Here is a 21,372-nt window from a genome sequence, read left to right on the forward strand (position 1 = left end):
TCCACACACGAAGAATCAAATGAGGCTGGGCGCAGTGGCTCACGCATGTAATCCCAGCACTTTGGGAGGCTTAGGCAGGCAGATCACCTGAGGTTGGGAGTTTGAGACCAGCCTGGCCAACATGGTGAAACCCCGTCTCTACTAAAAAAATAATAAAAATAAAATAAAATAAAAAATAGCCAGGCGTGGTGGCATAAGTCTGTAGCTCCAGCTATTTGGGGGACTGAGGCAGGAGAATCACTTGAACCCGGGAGGCAGAGGTTGCAGTGAGCCGAGATCATGCCACTGCACTCCAGCCTGGGTAACAGAGGGAGACTCGGTCTCAAAAAAAAAGAAAAGAATCAAATGAGGCACATGGAAGCACATAATAAACACTAAAGCCCTATTTAAATACTGCATTTTATCAAATCTAAGAAACTATCCATTTTAAGTCACAACATAAAATATGCTACTAAAGAAAGTATGACATACTATCAATCTTAAGATACCTCAAGATTTCTTAAATGTTAATATGTTAAAAAAAACTTTTATAATTATGTAACAAATGTTATTATTTGACTGTATATTAGTCTGAGAATATATTTACCAATTTATAATTCATGTGTTTTGAGCAACTCTGGCAGGTGAAGACAATACCCATCATGTTTTACCAGGTCTAGCACAGTGCCTGCCAAGTAACAGGTGCTCAGTAAGTATCTGCTAATTGAATGAAAATACCAAAAAAGTTTATTTTGGAAGCCATCTTTAGTTTACAGGAAAAATTGCTCTGGTTTCTTTAATGAGGTCACTTAAAAAACACATTTCCATTTGCTAACATTTAACTTATCCTTGACTTTTCAAGGACATGCTCATAGTATAATGTTTGCCTTAGTTCATTTTGTGCTGCTATAATAGAATACAGGAGACTGGGTAATTTACAAAGAGCAGAGATTTATTTCTCACAGTTTCTGGGGCCAGGAAGTCCAAGATCAAGGAGCCTACATCTGGTGAGGGCCTTCGTGCTGCGTCATCCCATGATAGAAGGCAGGAGGGCAAGAGAGGATGAGAAAGCAAGAGAGAGCAAAGGGGTTGAGGGGGAGGCAAACTCACTTTTATCAAGAGTGCACTCCCATAGTAATGGCATTAATCCATTAATGAGGGTGGAGCCCTCATGGCCTAATCACCTGTTAATGGTACCACCTCTTATTACTGTCAGAATGGCAATTAAATTTCAATATGCGTTGTGGAGGGGATATTCAAACCATAGCAATGTTATACTGTGATATATATATTTTATATATATGTATATAAAATCCACAGTTCCTGGCTCATAACTCCCATAACCCTTGACAAAGTAAACAAAATCTCTCTCTCTCTCTTTCTCTCTCTCTTTTTTTCTCTCTCTCTCTTTCTGATGTTCTCCCTCCCTACTTTCACCTGTCCAAGGCAGGACTCTTATCTGATTGTGGGTCATAAGACCCTTATCCCAGAGGGTGTCCTGCCCCATCCCTGAGGGAAGAAATGCTGCACAGAGAAGGCAAATAGAGTCTAAAAAGGCCTTAACGGGTTTAGATCATATACTTTTTGTCCATGAATCACATTTTAACACAGTTGTTCAAGCTTCAATCATGCCTACCCAATGAAGTCTTCATACAAGGCCCAAGAGGACAAGGTTTGGGGACCTTCCAGATAGCTAAGTGGAGGTTCCTGGAGGATGGTGCACCCAGAGAAGGCATGGCAGCTCGGCATCCCTTTCCCTGTATCTTTGTAATGTGTATTACAACCCAATAAACGTGTCTCCCTGAGTTTTTGAGTGGAGCCACTCCAGCAAATTAATCAACCCAAAGAGGGGATCACAGGAACCCAAACTTGAAGCTGGTTGATCAGAAGTTTTAGAGGCCCAGACTTGCAACTGGTGTCTGAAAGTGGAGGTGGTAGGTTGGGGGAGCAGTTATGGGGACTGTGTCAGTGGTACCTGATGCTATCTCCTGGTAGATAGTTTCAGAATTGGAGGACACGCAGCTGGTGTCCACTGCAGAACTGATTGTTTGCGGAGGAAAAAGTACCCATTTGGTCACAGAAGCCTTTAATCTGTGTTGATTGTTGTTGTGAGAAAATAAGAAAAAGCACTTCGAGTGTTTTTCCACACACAGATACACCTACATTACTGTTTCAAGAGTAACTCATGGAAACATCAGTCCTTTTCATATGTCATTTTACAAGTAGGAAAACGTCAGCTTCTCAAGTGAGCTGAAGACTATGATGGGCTGGTTCTGTGATCAACTGCTCTCAGTCTTGAAGAAAACACTGAAAATTTTTGTGTAGTAAGTAGTTCCCCGAAGTCAGCTGCAAACCAACACTGAAGTAAAAGTTTTCCTAAATCCTGGATAGTCCCATGTTTGGCCCTGAGCCCATCATGTGTGATTTTATGTTCAAGATCCTTAAAATCTGGATGCTTCTTTTTGTAACTCCATTGTGCCTAACAGGATACTGGGCCACAGGGCATGTAGAACTTGGGGCAAATCCTCTATGATGGTGATGCAGAAGGCAGTCACTACCCCAGACACAGGTGGAACAAATTCTTGGGATGCTGAGTCTCCAGAGCACCAAATCACTGCTGCTCACTTGACCACATCTAATTAGAGGGAAGGAACTAGCATTTTCTGATGCTAGTTACTAGCATTAGTAAACTAAGTGCATTGGTTTTTCATGTATTTATCCATTCGAATGTGAAAGGTTTCATGAGAAGGATTACCACACCCAAAGAGATTAAAACTCTAGAATGCAGCTGAGTGTGGGCTAAGCAGTGATTGCTAGTGATCCTCAATATTGCTCTCCATCTTCTATGATTCCATGCCCTTTAGCTGGGCATGTGGCCACATAGTATAAATATTTTTCAGTCTCTTTCATGTCTTGGACCTGCCACATGCAAGTTTTCTATAATCCAGTAGGTGCATACATAGGACTAAGTTGTAGCCATTGTAATTACAAGCAAAAATATGTGCAATTTCTGGTATGGATCCTTAAAAGGGAGGGTAGGTGGTATGTCCTTCCAATCCTTTTCTCTTTCTTCTAGTTGGAATATGGAGCTCCAGCAGGTACTTGGACCATGAGTTAACCTTGAGGGTAGAAGACATTCACAATGAAGCAGTAAAACAGAAGAACTCCGAGCTCCAGAGAGCCCTAGCAACCCTAGACTGATTATCTCTAGATTACTTAGAGGTGAGAGGAAAACAAGGTACTTAGTTATTAATTTTGCCACTGTTATTTTGCTTTTTTCTGTTATGTGCATCCAAACTAACTGAGGTACAAACTGCCACCATTAACCACTGGATTTCAGATTTTTTTTCTTTTTGCTTTCTTTTTTTTTTTTTTTTTTTTAGACAGAGTTTTCACACTCTTGTTGCCCAGGCTGGAGCACAGTGGCACAATCTCGGCTCGCCTCCCGGGTTCAAGCAGTTCTACTGCCTCAGCCTCCCAAGTGACTGGGATTACAAGCACACACCATCATGCCCAGCTCATTCTTTTGTGTTTTTAGTAGAGACGGGCTTTCACCATGTTGGCCAGGCTGGTCTTGAACTCTTGACCTCAGGTGATCCACCTGCCTCGGCCTCCCAAAGTGCTGGGATTACAGGCATGAGCCCCTGTGCCCGGACACTTTCAGATATTGATTTACAACAATATTTACTAGGAATTACATGTTCATGTGGTCATGGACAAATTTGGTAACTTCTCTAAGCCTCTGTTTTCTCATCCATAAAATACTAATAAAAACAGAGTAGTTATTAAAATTGCATAACATAAAGCACATAAAGAGCTTAGCATAATGCCTGGCATATAGTGAGGGTTCAATGAATGCTATCTATTGTGTTATTTGTTGTCATTGTCCTTCAACATAGCTGAGTCTATTGTGTCTGACTCCAAAGCCAGTGATCACTCCATCTCATCCTGCTATCCAAGGGCTGCCTTTCAGGACAGACCCAGCCCAGAGATGTGGACCCCTGACTCTGCTATCAGTGAATTCCCTAGTACAGCTATCCCTTCCTTTGGGTGTAATTCTCTTTCTTTGATCTACCTGCATGATCTCAATACAGTCTAGAATATTTTAAGCCATCAAAGGTGATACAGAGCTTAAAGCAAAATGTCAGTGTTATGACACAGTGGTTCTAAGACTATTAGCTTCAATATGGCCAAATGAGAGTCTGACTCATTTTCTATTTGTGCTAAAAGTAAACTTAGGTAATAAGTGGGGGCATTTTTATTTTATTATTCTATCTTTTTACTTTCTATTAGGGAAATTTTCAAACATATTCAAAAGTAGGGAAAATCATATGATGGACTCTGTATGTATCACTCAGCATCAACACTTACCAAGTTGGTCCACTTCTCCATCATCCGGGAAAGACACTGGTGTTGATGCTGACATCCCTATCAAGGACAATAACTATCATGGCTCTCAGTGCCTTGATATAACGTGGGATGTGTGGCCTTCTGGCCAAGCATCTGTGATTTCATATTGTTGGAGCATTCATTATATCCCTGCGGGTTGCAGCTCTCTGTAAGTTTGCTGTGGCCTGACCAAGAAAGAAGGCATATGCAGATTTCTACAGAAATGATAATTGCAGATTTCTACAGAAATTACAATTCCAGTAAAGAATTTGAGATGAGGAAGGCTAATATCTCTCAGAGTACAAAGTGATTTTGGAACATAAAGTATTTCTTTGGGTTGAATTACGTAGAAGTTTGTCACTGTACCTGTGTTCCTGAACTACTTGTGAAACATGAATATGTGGGCTAAGAAATTGTTTATCATAATAAATAATTAACAAACACTTCGAACAGTAAAAAAAAAAAAAAAAGTCGTGGTCAGTCTTTTTTCACATGTATAGACCCCTAACTACTACTGTTAAGCAAATTCCAGACTTCATAATTTGGGGGGAGTAACGATCAGATTTCATCTGTACTAGAATCGTGGCAAAGTACCATTCCACCTGCTTGCTGAGAAGCCAAAGCTGTTCCCTAACCAGTTTCTCTTCAGGAGACTGTCAAAGGAAAATGCATGCCTTCCCATTTCCTTTTTTTCCAGTAAAAACAACGTATCATTCATTCAGCTTCTTGTCCTCACCTCACCTCCCACCTTCACCCACCCTAGACCCACAAAACATGCCTCATTTTCAAGTACTAGTTGTAATCTTAGGCCTTGCTGCCCAACAGATCTCAAAATCAGCATGGAAGTAATGTAACCATCCAACTAGTTCACCTTGCCCGCTGCCCAGATAAGAGCTGATTTATCAAGACAGGGAATTGCAATAGAGAAAGAGTGTAATTCACGCAGAGCCAGCTGAACGGGAGATCAGTTTTATTACTCGAATCAGTCTCCCTGGAAAATTCAGACACTAGGGTTTTTTAAAGGATGATTTGGCACGTAGAGGTCCAGGGAGTGGGGAGTGCTGATTGATCGGGTCAGAGATGGAATCACAGGGGGTCAAAGTGGGTTCTTCTTGCTGTCTTCTGTTCCTGGGAGGGATTGCAAAACTGGTTGCACCAGATTACCAGTCTGGGTGGCGCCAGCTGGTGCCTCAGAATGCAAGGTCTGAAAAACATCTCAGACCAATCTTAGGTTTTACAATAATGTTACCCTAAGGAGCAACCGGGGAGGTTCAGAACTTGAAGCCGCTAACTACAGGACTCCTAAACCTACATTTCTAATCTTGCAGCTAATACGTTAGTCCTACATGGGCAGTCTGGTTCCAGGCAAGAAGGGCTGTTATCATCTTTGTTTCAAGGTTTAACTAAGTTCCTCCCAAACTTAGTTCAGCCTGTGCCCAACAATGAACGAGAGCAGCCTGAAGGTTAGAAGCAAAAATGGAATCATTAAGTCAGATCTGTCACTGTCATAATTTTCTCACTGTTATAATTTTTACAAAGGCAGTTTCATTAAGTTTTGCCAAAATAGAAGAAATGTATGGACTACTAAAGCTGGAGGGAGTTATGAATTTCTTACCTTTCAATTTAAAGATAAGAAAATTGAGACAGAAAAATGGAAAAATTGATTCACATTTTAGTTTTCTAAAATGCAGATCTAATTATGTGACTCAGTTGCTTAAAACTATTCAAGGTTTCCTATCACCCTCAGTCAAAGGTAGTCAGCATAATGGACTCTGCATTCTAGGTCCAGCTAATTTCCCTCAAGACTCAGCCCCCAGCCTTCACCACTTTCCCCTTCCCAACCTCTTTCTAAGTCCAGACAAAGAGCTTTGTTGTGATCCCCCACCTGGCCAATCCCAGCCTGCCCTTCAGATCCCTAAGTGGATAGCACTTCCCAGGATATCATCCAATTTCTCAAAACCACATTTGATATCATTTTATGAGGTCCCGTAGAACATTCTACATCGCCTAACATAGCACTTACAACATGCCACACTGAAATTGCCTGTTTAAATGTATGACTTCCCACACCAGACTGTAAGCTCCATGATGGCAGGGCCATATTTGGTACCTAACTCCATGCCTGACACAGGGTAGATGCCTGATAAAGATGTGCTGAATGAGGCTGGGCGCGGTGGCTCACTCCTGTAATCCCAGCACTTTGGGAGGCTGAGGCGGGTGGATCACAAGGTCAGGAGTTCAAGACCAGCCTGGCCAACAGAGTGAAACCCCGTCTCTAATAAAAATACAAATAATTAGCCGGGCATGGTGGTGGGTGCCTGTAGTCCCAGCTACTTGGGAGGCTGAGTCAGAGAATTGCTTGAACCCAGGAGACGGAGGTTGTGGTGAGCCGAGATCGCACCACTGCACTCCAGCCTGGGTGACAGAGCTAGACTCCGTCTCAAAAAAAAAAAAAAGATGTGTCAAATGAATAAATAACTACTGCTACTGGGCAGAGTCAGTCAACAACCTATGAAAAGGTGTTCTGCGCTGTTTAGGACCCAAGGAAGGTTAGCCTTTGCACTTATTACTGATTAAGGTCACAGAGCTACATATAGGAGACTGGTTTTCTGACCAGTCCGGGTCAGAGTTCTCAGCATTCCATTACACTGCTTAATATGAATTTGGCCAATAAAGTTGTCACTTATTGCTACTTTCCATTTCTACTGTATTAAAGTAGACAAACAGATTTGTAGCCTATTGAAATTATTTTAGTTGAAAACTTTGACTTTATTTTTGATCCGAGTAGGAGACTGACAAACTCCAGACCATTTTTCTTAAAGACTTATAGATCACCATTTTTTAAAATTCCCTTTGGGCCATATATTATTTATGAATAACAGAGTATGACTCTTTCATCTTTGCCTCTGAAATCACTATGCCCATGTGATATAGACTATAGGGAACCATGTTGGTGAAAAATAAGAAGTTTTCAAAAGAAGGCAGAAGATTGCAAATTATAAAAAGGAAATGTCCAAGTAGTGGTAAGTATGTCTTAAGTTCATGGTACAAAGATAATGACAGCAGTGCTTTTCTAATGCCTTTATAGCTTTGGTCACCAGATTGGAGAGCATAGTGGTGCTGGTTTTCAATTCCATAAGGATTTACCAAGTATTACCATGGGGCCAGTTCCCTTGTCCCCAGTCTATCTTAAGTTTCAATGGGAAGCAATGATAGGAGGAAAAAAAATAGCAAAGACCTATTAAATAATTCAGTAAAACTTACGTCAACACAAACCCCATTTACTAGAACTTTCTCAGTGTGGTAGTTAAGAACATGGGCTTTGGACGTGGACAGACCTGGAATTCCAGCCTGGATATTTGAACTTGAGCAAAATATGTAACTTTTCTGAGTCTCAGTTTCTCATTCATTCATTGAGGTACAACCCTACTGATTGGCCTTACATGTTAAATTAGCTAGAGTAGCTATAATGTACATTTATTCTTTTGTCAACCAAGAAGAGTGGTCCCTTTTTCTGGGAAATTATCTTCTGTGGTTGGTTTAGAGCTGCCATAGCCCAGGGATGGGTACCTGTAACCAACCTAGGTCAGTCATGGCTTTTTCCCAGGACTTTTCCAGGACTTTTCCCAGGACTTTTCTAGAATCCTTCCCTAGAGCAAAGATGACACACAGAGGTTGTAGGAGCCATTTTTTCTGACATGTGGAGATAAGTGATCTGAGAGAACAATGTTGCTGAGGAGGGAGAAGTAAATTTGAGAGAGGAAGACAGGGAAATAGGAAAAACAGTGTTTATATTCTAGAAATTCAGGAGACCCAGATGCACTGCCACCCTTTCTATAATTACAAGATCCCCCTTTTTCAATTTAGTTAATTCACATTGCATCTCTGTCACTTGTAATCAAAGGAATCCTGCCTAATACAGTACTTCACACACTGCCTGTATCACTGTAGCTCAATATACTGAAATTATTGTGATTTCCTCACATAATTGGATTAGCACTTCCATCCCTACTTCTCTATAACACATAAAAAGAAAAACTTAAGATGCCTAAATAAAAGCTTACATTATAAATGTAGCAAAAATAATAAGCATCATGCTACCACTTAGAATCCTTACATATTCAATTAAACCTCCTATACTATTTTCTGGCTATAACTAACATTTATGCTGTACTCTATATTGTACAGAGAACATTTTTTAAGCAAAACATTGTCCAGGAGAAATATACTGTGAGCCATATATGTAATTTTTTAATTTCCAGCAGCCAAAATAGATTTTTACAAGTAAATTTAAAAAATACACAAGTGAATTAATTGTAATAACACTTTATTTAACTCAATGGGTACAATATATTGCCATTTCAACATGTAACAAATAAGATATTTTATATATTTTTCCATCTAAGTGTGCAAAATCTACTGTGTATCTTACAGCACATCTCAATTGGACTAGCCACATTTCAAATGCTCAATAGCCACTTATAGCCAGTGGCTACTACATCAGACAGTGCAGATATAAATGCTGTAGTCAATCTTCACAACAATTTTAAGAAGATTGAAGCTTTTGTAATTACAGATGAAACTGAACTCAAAAAAATTAAGTGATTTTTTTCATAGTCAACAACTAATCAGTGCCAAGCCCAGGCTCAAACCTTGGCCTTTGCCCTCTACATTTTCTGTTTATTTATGCTACCCGTACAATAAGAACTGATGTTCACCATGATCCTGAAATACAGCCAAATCAAACAAATACATAAATAATGACATGACTTCACCTATAAAATGAAAAGACTGGATAGGTGGGCAATAGGTACAAGGATTTATCTTCTATATTTTCTGTTACATGTTGTTTACGCTATCCAGTTCACAAGTCAGGTTTCAAGAGAAAAACGGGTATTGCTGATATGTCTTAACCATTATCATTTTCTCTGACCTTTTCACAAAGTCCTTTCATGGCTTTTTCTTTGTAGCAACAAATGAATTCCTTGTTTTGATGCAAATTAACCCTGCCAATTAACAAGAAACTTGTTTTTTAGTTAAGGTAACTGAGTGAAAGTGCTTAGCACAATGCCTGGAACATAGCAATTTATGTTGATTTCCTTTGCATCATAGGGTAAACATGTTTTCAAGGAAAATTTAATACCTGGGAAAATACACTAATAGAACTTAAGTTTGATTCTAAATGAAAATTACATTCTTAAAAAAATCTGCCTCTGTATGTGCATTTCTGCCCCATATGTGCATAGATCAACATATTAACAATAATTAGCTCTTGATAATCGTATTAGAAATGACTTAAAGGAGATGTTTATTTTTGTATGTTATGAAAAAATGTTTGCAAAAATGGCTGCAATCATTCATCCCACTCACCCTCACTTGCTGCCATCCATACCACAATGCAGTATTATTTTATATTTCTTCTCACCAAGAGGTAGAGTATACTTTTTCACTCCTTGAATCTGGGCTGGCCTTATGACTTGCTTTGTATAATAGAGGGTGTTGGGGATTGAGTGTCTGTGTCACTCCAAAATTCCTATGTTGAAGGCCTAACTCCCAATGTGGTAGTATTTGGAGATGGGGGCCTTTGGAAGATGATTATGTTCAAATGAGGTTATGTGGTAGGGCCCCCATCATGGGATTAGTGTCCTTATAAGGAAAAGAAAAAACACCAGAGCATATGCTCACTGTCTCTCTTGCTCTCTCTCTCTCACACCCCATCCACCCCCATGTGAGGACTCAATGAGAAGGCAGCCAGCAGCCTTCTGCAAGCCAGGATAAGGGTCCTCGCTAGCAACTGAATCTGCCAGCACCTTTATCTTGACTTTCCCAGCCACCAGAACAGTGAGATATAAGTGTGTGTTGCTTACGCTATCTAGTCTATGATGTTCTGTTACAGCAGCCTGAGCTGACTGAGGCAGAGGGGAAGTGCTGTTGTACCAGTTCCAGACATAAGCCCAAGAGCACTGTGGACTTCTGCTTGCTCTCTTGGCTCCTCTTCTCCTTCTCCAGGAGAACAAGCCCAAGCTAGTCTGCTGTAGGATGGGAGACCACAAGGAGGAGCTGATCCTGACATCCCAGTTGATGCCTCATACATTTGAGTGAGCCCCAATGACAACAGCTGAGGATGGCCAAGACTGGAAGAACTGCCCTCTGAGCCCATTTAAATTACTGCCAGCAGAATTGTGACCCGAATGTATGCGTCTTAAGCCACTAATTTTTGGGGTGGTTATCTCAACACAGTGTAAGATAATAAAAAATAAAAATAAAAAAACTGGCTGGGTCTAATGGCTCACACCTATATTCCCAGTACTTTGGGAAGCCAAGGCAGGAGGATCACTTGAGCCCAGGAGTTTGCGACCAGCCTAAGCAACATGGTGAGACCCCATCTCTACAAAAAAATTAAAGAAAATAGCCGGGCATGATGGTGTGCACCTGTGGTCCCAGCCACTCAGGAAACTGAGGCAGGAAGATTACTTGAGCCCAGGAAGTCAAAGCTGTAATGAGCCACGTTTATGCCACTGCACCCCAGCCTAGGCAATACACCAAGACCCTGTCTCAGAAAAAAAAAAAGAAAAAAAAAAAGTTTGGGTGGTTTATTATGTAGCAAAACCTAAATTAACACGTATGTGTTTTCCAGAGTTTCTACAATGAAAAGCATAACATTCATTAAAAAAAAAAAAAAACCAGCCAGGTGCAGTGGCTCATGCTGGTAATCCCAGCACTTTGGGAGGCCAAGGTGGGTGGATCATCTGAGGTCAAGAGTTCGAGACCAGGCTGGCCAACGTGGTGACACCCTGTCTCTACTAAAAATACAAATAATTATCCAGGCATGGTGGCGGGCACCTGTAATCCCAGCTACTCGGGGGGCTGAGGCAGGAGAATTCCTTGAACCTGGGAGGCAGAAGTTGCAGTGAGTTGAGACTGTGCCATTGTACTCCAGCCTGGGCAACAAGAGCGAAACTCCATCTCAAAAAATAAAAAGTAAATAAAAAATAAAAATCTTCGTAAAGAAGTCAGAAAGAAAGGAAGAACGAAGGAAAGGGAATGAAGGAGGGAAAAAAGGGACAATGGTGGGAGGGAGACAGGAAAGTAGGTACGAAAGAAGAAACGCAAAAACACATATCTGGGTGCAAAAACACAGATCTGGGTACAAATCCTCACTCCACCATCCACTAGTTGTGTTAGTCAAGTTATCTAAAGCTTTTCTATCAAATTTTTCATATCAAACTTTTCTAATATTGCTTACCTCGTAGAATTGCTTTACAAATGCAAGGTGGTATTTACAGCACCAAAAGAGTATCTGACACTTAATAGGCACTCAGTACATCTCTTACCCTTTCCTCACCTTCTCCTTTTTTCTACACCCAGCAAAACCTGGATTTTTATGGCTCAGCTTTATCCCACTCAAGTATGCAGGGATATAGTCCACATTTTATTCTAAATTCATTTTCATCTCCTTTCCCAGGCAGAACAGGCCAAGTGACTCAAAACATTTAATTAGGTCCTTCGGCACCTTTAGCTTTGGAGAAAATGTTAAATAATAGGAATGCTATAGATTCATTATTAACTTTTCCTTGAATATTTTATTATGAAAATTTCAAACATACCAAAAAAGCTGAAAGAATTTCACATGATGAATATCTACACATCTAATGCATAAATTCAATAATTTGGCTAGACACGGTGGTTCGCACCTGTAATCCCAGCACTTTGGGAGGCCAAGGTGGGTGAATCACTTGAGGTCAGGAGTTCAAGACCAGCCTGGTCAACATAGTGAAACCCCATCTCTAATAAAAATACAAAAATTAGCCAGGTGTGGTGGTGTATGCCTGTAATTCCAGCTACTCATGAGGATGAGGCAAGAGAATTGCTTGAACCCAGGAGGCGGAGGTTGCAGTGAGCCAAGATAGTGCCCTGCACTCCAGCCTGGGTGACGAAGTAAGACTCCAGCTCAAAAAAAGAAAAAAAAATTCAATAATTTGAAACATTTTGCAAGTTTGCTTTATCTAGATATTTGGGATTTTATTCTTTTTGCTGAACTTTTAAAGAATGAATTGAGACATGTTACTTCACCTCTAATTTTTCATGATGCATTTCCTAATAGGGACATTTTCCTACACAACACAAAATGAATAATTCCTTACTGTCATCTAATATCTAATCTATATCTAAGTATCTCCAATTGTCTCTGAAAATGTCTTTGCTAGGCCGGGCGCGGTGGCTCAAGCCTGTAATCCCAGCACTTTGGGAGGCCGAGACGGGCGGATCACGAGGTCAGGAGATCGAGACCATCCCGGCTAACATGGTGAAACCCCGTCTCCACTAAAAAATACAAAAAAAACTAGCCGGGCGAGATGGCGGGCGCCTGTAGTCCCAGCTACTCGGGAGGCTGAGGCAGGAGAATGGCGTAAACCCGGGAGGCAGAGCTTGCAGTGAGCTGAGATCCGGCCACTGCACTCCAGCCTGGGCGACAGAGCGAGACTCCGTCTCAAAAAAAAAAAAAAAAAAAAAAGAAAATGTCTTTGCTAATAGCTGACTTTTTAATAATAGCTAACATTTAGATAGTCACGATGCTTACAACAATACTCTATGGTGGATATTATTATCATCCTATAGTTAAAGAAATTAAATTCAAATGCTAACTGCCCTTCAGCAACATAGGAAAGGTAATAATTTAAAAATAAACAACAACAATAAAAAATGCTAACTGCATTGCCAAAGATCACATAGATAGAGAGTTTGTGGAAAAGTTATTATTTAAGTTTATTTAAGTGTTTAAGTGTTTTTCAATAGATCAGGCTGACATGTGAACAAATGCATTTAAATTTTTAAAAAATCAATACATCTAAAACAATAAAGCTTTCAGAAGAAAACATACATAAAGTAATATCATCATGATACTGACACAAACAGAATTCTTAAACAGTACCCAAAAAGTAGGAACCGTGAAGCAAATCAATAAAGTAGATTGCATTAAAGAATTTCGGTTCATCCAAAGACATCACTAAGAAACTGAAAATATAAACCGCATTCACAGAAGATTTTTGCAATATGTACATTCAAAGGACTCAATATAAATCTATAAGAAAATCTACAGATCAGTACAAAAAAGGCAGACAACCCAGCTGAAAATTTGGCAATCTGCCAGCACCTTCATCTTGACTTTCCCAGCCAACAGAACTGTAAGATATAGAAGTGTGTTGTTTCAACACACAATGCTCAGATAGACGCAGTGGCTCACGCCAGTAATCCCAGCACTTTGGGAGGCCGAGACGGGTGGATCACTTGAGGTCAGGAGTTCGAGACCAGCCTAGTCAACATGGCGAAACCCCCATCTCTACTAAAACTACAAAAATTAGGTGGGTGTGGCAGTGGGCGCCTATAATCCCAGCTACTCAGGAGCCTGAGGCAGGAGATTTGCCTGAGCCCAAAAGGTGAGGTTAGAGTGAGCCCAGATCATGCCACTGCACCTCAGCCTGGGCAACAGAGTGAAACTCTGTCTCAAAAAAAAAAAAAACAAGGACGACACAATGTTCTTGTGCCTATGTTTGGTACTGGTACAACAGCACTTCCCCTCTGCCGTAGTCAGCTCAGGCTGCTGTAACAAAATAGCATAGACTGGATAGCTTAAACAATATATATTTGTATCTTATGGTTCTGGTGTCTGGGAAAGTCAAGATAAAGGTGCTGGTCATAATCAGGCATTTCACAAAAGACTATATACAAATACCCAATAAACTTATGACTAGGTGCTTAAAACCTCATAGTCATCATGAAAATTCAAATGCAAACCACAGTGACAGATATACTAATTAGAATGGCTGAAATTCAAATGACTGGCCTGATGCAGTGGCTCATGCCTGTAATCTCAGCACTTTGGGAGGTAGAGGTGGGCAGATCAGAGGTCAGGAGATCAAGACCAGCCTGGCCAACATGGTGAAACCCCGTCTCTACTAAAAATACAAAAAATTAACCGGGCATGGTGGCATGCACCTGTAGTCCCAGCTACTTGGGAGGCTGAGATAGGAGAATTGCTTGCACCTGGGAGGTGGAGGGTGCAGTGAGCCAAGATCATGCCACTGCACTCCAGCCTGGGTGACAAAGCAAGAATCCATCTCAGGGAAAAAAAAAAAAAAAAAAATTAAATGACTGACAGTATCAAATGTTGGTAAAGATGTGGAATAACTAGAAATCTCACACCCTGCTGAGATGAGTAAAACTTGGTACACAACCACTTTGTAAAACTGTTTGGCAGTATCTGTTAAAGCTCAATATGCACATACCATGTGACCCAGTAATTTTCAACATATATAATCAACAGAAATATGTATATAACCAACAGAAATATGTTCGCATGGGTACCAAAAGACATATGAGAATATTCATAGTAGTACTTTTCATAGCAGACCCAAACTGGAAATGTCTGCCAAAATGAAAAAACTAAATTAGTATATTCACTCAGTGGAATACTATATAGGAATGAGAAAGAATGAACTACAACTACCACACAATGGGTCTCACAAACATAAATTTGGGCAAAATAAGTGAGAGCAAAAGATCTTATACTAAATGATTCCATTTATACAAAATTCAAAAACGAACAAAACGAATCTACGTGTAAAACATTGGGTCATTAGTTATTCTTAGTAGAGGTTGGAGAGTTGGCAGGAACTAGAAAGGGGCTTCTGGGTTGCTAGTAACCTCCTGCTACTTGATTTGGATGCTAGTTACACAGTGTATTCACTTTATAAATGCTGCGTGCTTAACTTAAAATTTTGCCTACAAATTCAATGTTCTTTGGGCATACACATACTGACAAATCATTATGTAGGATTCTGAAGCTGATGTTTAGCAGTTCATCTCCTAAGAATTCTGACTAAATATGCCCATTTGTGCAATGTTCTTACTTTCATATGCTGCCAATCTTGCTTTTTCCCAATGTTGCCATTAGTTACAAATTTTTCATGTTAGAGTTAAGCTTCTCTGTATTGCTTTTCTTTCAAACCTTTTAAAACTTTCTTATGAATTCAGAGAAAACAGCAATAAATTTCAGAACATAAAAACAGAATGAATTAAGCTAAATCCTAACCTGGCAAGCTGAGTTACATCGTGGAATCCCCTAAGGACTCAGGATTTAATGGCAATGTAGGCAGGTGAAGGCAATACTAAGACCCCCAGATCCCCTTCCTTGGAGCATGCAGATGGGCAGTTGCCATTTCCCAACCCCAACAGAAAACTAGAGATTTATTCTCTGGAGAGGGTAACAAGAGGTTCAATGGACAAGGGAACATCAGGCAGAGTATAAGGTTGAGTATTGCACTGAAAACAGAATTCAAATAAGCATTTACATTCCCAATGCTAAGACCCCCAGTGTTCTTCCCAGCACTTCATGTAATGGTACCCTTTTAAAAGAAATTAGGCCAGGCATAGTGGCTCATGCCTGCAATCCCAACACTTTGGGAGGCCGAGGCAAGCAGACTGTTGGAGCCCAGGAGTTCAAGACCAACCTGGGAAACATGGTGAAACCCTGTCTCTACAAAAATATACAAAAATCAGCCAGGTATGGTAGCATGCACCTGTGGTCCCAGCTACTTGGGAAGAGGCAGGAGGATCACTGGAGCCCAGGAGGTCACAGCTGCAGTGAGCCATTGTACTCCATCCTGGGCAACAGGCTAAGACTCTGCCTCAAAAACAAAAATAAATAAAAGAGATTAAATGGCAAAGTAAATGGAGGCAGGTAAATGGCGGAGTGATTGTTCTTCATTCAATCTCTTGAAGCTTAATAAAATGGACCTAGTCTCCAAAGTCTAAAAGGATAAAATAAATGAAAGGAAATATATTGCAATAGGAATAAATAACCACTATTCAAAAGGCACTGAGAAAGGACTTTTAAAGGAGGTAATGAAATGAGGCCAAAATGAACTACAAAAGCATCTTATTACTCCACTGACTGATGAACTTTTAAGTATCTGTTTTTTAAAATCTTGTATATAAGCTCGTTATCCCCTCAATGTTTTTACATGGCCACTACTTCATTTGTTTGCATTTTTAATGGACTTTCAATCTTTTTAAGATAATTTTCCCACAAATATACCACCATAAATATCTGATTTTCAGGGTATTAGAATATCTGGCAGACTAGTACATATGCTACTTCCAATCTACCCTATTCTTTCATCCACTCTTCCTTTCAATCATTCATTCCTTCACTCAATCACTGACTTAGGCATTTTCATATGGGCCAGTAAAAGTTTAATAACTTTCAAAATATACACTTTAGGTAGGCATTAACTCTTACCATGTGAGAGTTTCTGCTTTTATCTAGAGAGGCAAAACAGCATAGAAAACATGGGTTGTGGGATCAAAGAAACCTATATGGGAATCCTGGATACACTATCTATTAGCTGTCTGATTTTAGCAGGTTATTTCACAATTCTCATCCTCAAGGTCTTCATCAATAAAATGAACATGCTTCTCAGGATTAGTGCTAGGTTTAAATGAGCTAATATATGCTAAGCACTTAGCACAATTCCTGTACATGGTAAAAGATAAATAACCAGCGCCTTTATTGTTTCTCTAGTGTATTAATAACCTATTTTGTATACTTAAGATTTTAAATTTACATTCATCACCTCACTAGAGTTACATCAAAACCAACACACTCCTCCCATCTTTTCTGTTGTAGTTTTCTGTGCATGGGCTTTTCAACCCTAAAAAGTGATCTGTAGGTGAACAGAAAACAAACAAATAAAAAAGGATAACTGGCCAGGTGCGGTGGCTCATACCTGTAGTTCCAACACTTCGGGAGGCCGAGGCAGGAGGACTTCTTGAGCCCAGGAGTTCAAGACCAACCTGGGCAACAAAGTGAGACCCTGTCTCTACAAAAAATTTAAAAATTAGCCAGGTGTGGTAGCGCATGCCTGTAGTCCCAGCTACTCAGGAGGCTAAGGTGGGAGGATTGATTGAGCCACAGTGGTGGAGGGTGCAGTGAGTCATGATCACACCACTTTACTTCAGCCTGGGTGACAGAGCAAAACCCTATCTCAAAAAGAAAAAAAAAAAGGATAACTACTGTTCTATATAACTTAGAATTCTGCTATTAAAATGGCTAATGCAGAATCCTAATTAACAAAAGTTAGGTTTTGGTTATATGAGAGAAGAATATACACACAGTAAGAGTGGAGTTAATTCAGCACATGTTCATTGGTCTTTCAAGTTGCTGGGGCAGGGAGGTAGGGGGATATGTTAAATTATGCCATGAACATATCCTGTACATCAACTTTTGTGGTAGGCAGAGTGCTGGGCCCTGGGTTTGACAAATTATTTCCTCTCAAAAACCTAAAATAAAGTGGGGCATGGTGGCTTATGCCTTTAATCCCAGCACTTTGAGAGGCCGAGGTGGGCAAATCACTCGAGGCCAGAAGTTGAAGATCAGCCTGACCAACATGGTGAAACCCCACCTCTACTAAAAATACAAAAATTAGCTGGTGTGGTGGTACATGCCTGTAATTGCAGCTACACGGGAGGCTGAGGCATGAGAATCACTTGAATCCAGGAGGCAGAGGCTACAGTGAACAGAGACCACACCACTGCACTCCAGCCTGGGTGATGGAATGAGACTCTCAAAAAACAAAACAAAAAACCTAAAATACTGCTGAAAATGAAAAAAAAAAATCATAGTGTGGGGAGAGAAAGCTGTGGGAGATTAGAGAAGGGAAAAATGGTTGGGAACACCTGTTGGGGCCGGGGGGCAAGGATCATTTCCCAGTCACCTTATATGACCATGACTCAGAACAGTGCTTGGCATCATGTGCGATATATATTGTTAGAACCGAACATCTAGTTCAGGCAACAATTCATAAAAAGTTGCAGAGAATAAACTGTTGGAAAAGGGTCTTTGACAAAGAATAAATTTCAGTTGACCAAAGACTGAATTGGGAGGTGTACTTCTAAGGGAGGGGCAATAAGATAAGGCCAAATAACAAAATCCAAAAAGAACATGGTCTAAGCAATTGTACACCAGGCATTTTAGGGGCCACATAAATCACATATAGGAGATTTGTGAAAACCTAGGCTGGGAAACCAGATGGTGGTCATATTGAGAACACTCCTACCTCTGTGCAAGGAAAGAAGAGCAATTGCTGTGGTTTACGCAAGAAAGTTAGAGCATCAGAGGTTGTAAAGATGAAACTGATGACACTGCAAAGCAGGCGCCAATAAGACTACAAAACCAAAGCAACCTGATAATTACAATTATTATTATAAATTTAAAGGAGCTGGGCAGAAATGCAGAAACCAGATGGAAAACAGCAGAATTATACCCAGTGAGTCGGCCAGGCACAGTGGCTCACACCTGTAATCCCAGCACTTTGGGAGGCCAAGGTGGGAGGATCACCTGAGGTCAGGAGTTCGAGACCAGCCTGACCAACATGGTGAAACTCTATCTCTACTGAAAATACAAAATTAGCCAGCCATGGTGGTGGGTGCCTGTAATCCCAGCTACTTGGGAGGCTGAGGCAGGAGAATCGCTTGAACCTGGGAGACAGAGGGTGCAGTGAGCCAAGATCGCACCATGGCACTCCAGCCTGGGCAAAAAAAGTGAAACTCCGTCTCAAAAAAAAACAGTGAGTCCAGAACAAAATAATTTGGTTCTCCAAAGTTAGGGGAAAACACTACTGAGGGGTAGTGTGAAGAAGAGGGGCCCAGAGAGCCCCTGAGGCAGCCATCTCTGAATCTGACTCCCCATTGGAGGCCTTGAGAAGACTGAAAAAACACAGAGACCCCCCGCCCTGCAAACCTTCAGAGACCCTGATTCAACAGATGCAGTACTAGAGGAGAGGTGTGGGTATTCCATTAAGGACACTCTGAGGAAAAGGAGAACACATGAAGGGAAGTCTGAAAATAGATTCCTCTGATAAATCCCTACCCTGGGGAGCTGGAGGTTCTCTGGGAACACAAGCACACATGAGGAGTTGGCTTTCGCAAGAAACATAAAGGCAGAGATGGAGAAAGGAGATGCTGAGGAGCTTCAGGCTGGGACAGTCTCATTCTTGTTGAGAGGTGGTAAGGTCCTCTCTGGGAGAAGACCTCACTGTATAGAGCAGTGCTGTCAGAAATGGGAGGGTGACATCACTGAGGTAAAGGAAAGGACTGCCCAGGAGCTATAACATCAGAGGCCTGGCAGCAGTGGAGAGCACTTTTGTGACTTTCTCCAGGCACTGGGAAGATAGCAGGATTGAGATAAAGGGATTCTGTGGTAAAAAGGGGACCCTGTGACCCAGGCTGGGGAGACAGGAAAGAGAAGTCAGGTCAAGGTCATGGAGGTAGGAGGAGGTCAGAAGTATGGAGGCCTGTGGAAATCACAGACCAGGCCACTGAGAGTTGGGAAGCTGAGTTCAAAACTTAACATGTCTGTTAGTAGGAGGAGGGGCAAAAAGTCAATGTATCACTACACACTCATCATAAATGCTAAAAAGAAAAACTGTGACTATACCAATTGCTGGCAAGGATATGGGGAAACTGGATCACTCATACAATAATGGCTGGAATTTAAAAATGAACTTACCATACAATCCAGCAATCGCACTCTTGGGCATTTATCCCTAAGAAATGAAGACTCACTTTCACACAGGAACTTGTACACAGATGTTCACAGCAGCTCTATTCCTAGTAGCTAAGAATTGGAAACCACCCAAATGTCTTTCAATGGATAAATATTTTAAGAAATTATGCTATATCCATTTTAGGGAATACTACTCAGCAGTAAAAAGGAATGCACTGTTGGTACATGTTGTACATCCAACAACTTGGATGCAACTCAGGGAAATTATGCTGAGTGAAAAAAGGCAATCTTGGGGATACCTTCATGGTTTCATTTCTGGAAAAAATCATGAAATAACGTAATTATAAAGATGGAGAACAGACTAAATTTCCAAGGCTTAAGGACTGGGAAATGGAGGTGGCCATAAAGGGGTAACGCAAGAAGAGTGTGTGGTAATATTTGAGCATCTTGATCACCATGGTCATTAGTTAAGGTTACATATATTCACATAGTACATAGCATAGAACTACAAACATAAACACAAACACATAAACTAGTGCATGTGTGACTGGTGAAACCTTAAGTTCTATGGATTGTGCAAACGTCAATGTCTTGCTTTGATATTGAACTACAGTAGTATAAGATGTGAACATTCAGGGAGGCTAGAGGATGAAGGATGCACAGGATATCATTGAACATTTCTTTGGAATCTCTGACAAATCTATGATTATTTCAAAATAAAAAGTTTTCTTAAGTCAACAAGGCAACAAACCAAGTAATCTCACAAATATTCATTGAATGACTCATGTATGCCAGGTTCCATATCAAACACTGGAGGTATAATTGTGACAAGACACAGTCTCTGACTTCAAGGAGTTCATAATTTGGATAGGGACTCTGACATTATTCTTCCTTTCAATCTCTTATTAACTAGAGAACACAGCTCATGCATGAGTAAATAGCTCATTCCCTACAAACTGCAGGTGACTTCCTTATATTTTCTTAGGAACACCAGGAGACACATAAGAGGAAAGGATTTTGCACCAATAGCGCAGCAGATAAAGTCCATCCCAGTTACGTACACCTGGCATCTGTTGTTTTAACCCACCCACCATCCATCCCTCCTCCTTCTAGTGACATGTTAATATCTTGATTTTTCCTCTGAAAAGGGCCTAATCCCAGCCTCAACTACCTTCATCCAATGAAAGGCTGGTCCTAATCCCCTCCCCTAACCCAGAGGAGGAAAATAAGACTGGCAATCAGTGTATTAGTCTCTTAGCTTTAAGGGGGAAGGGGAGAGCTTTAAAAGTTTTCACATGTACTAAATAGAGCCTTTTATTTAAAAGTCTGAAATACTGAAATTGTTTTTGCATCTCAACAAACTCTGTAGATAAAGCATTATACTACTACGGGAATTCTAACAGTCGGACAAAGCTTTTTTTTTTTCCCCCAAACTTGAAAAA

Source organism: Rhinopithecus bieti, unplaced genomic scaffold, assembly GCF_001698545.2.
Source record: "Rhinopithecus bieti isolate Rb0 unplaced genomic scaffold, ASM169854v2 scaffold_6380, whole genome shotgun sequence".
NCBI classification, from domain to species: Eukaryota; Metazoa; Chordata; class Mammalia; order Primates; family Cercopithecidae; genus Rhinopithecus; species Rhinopithecus bieti.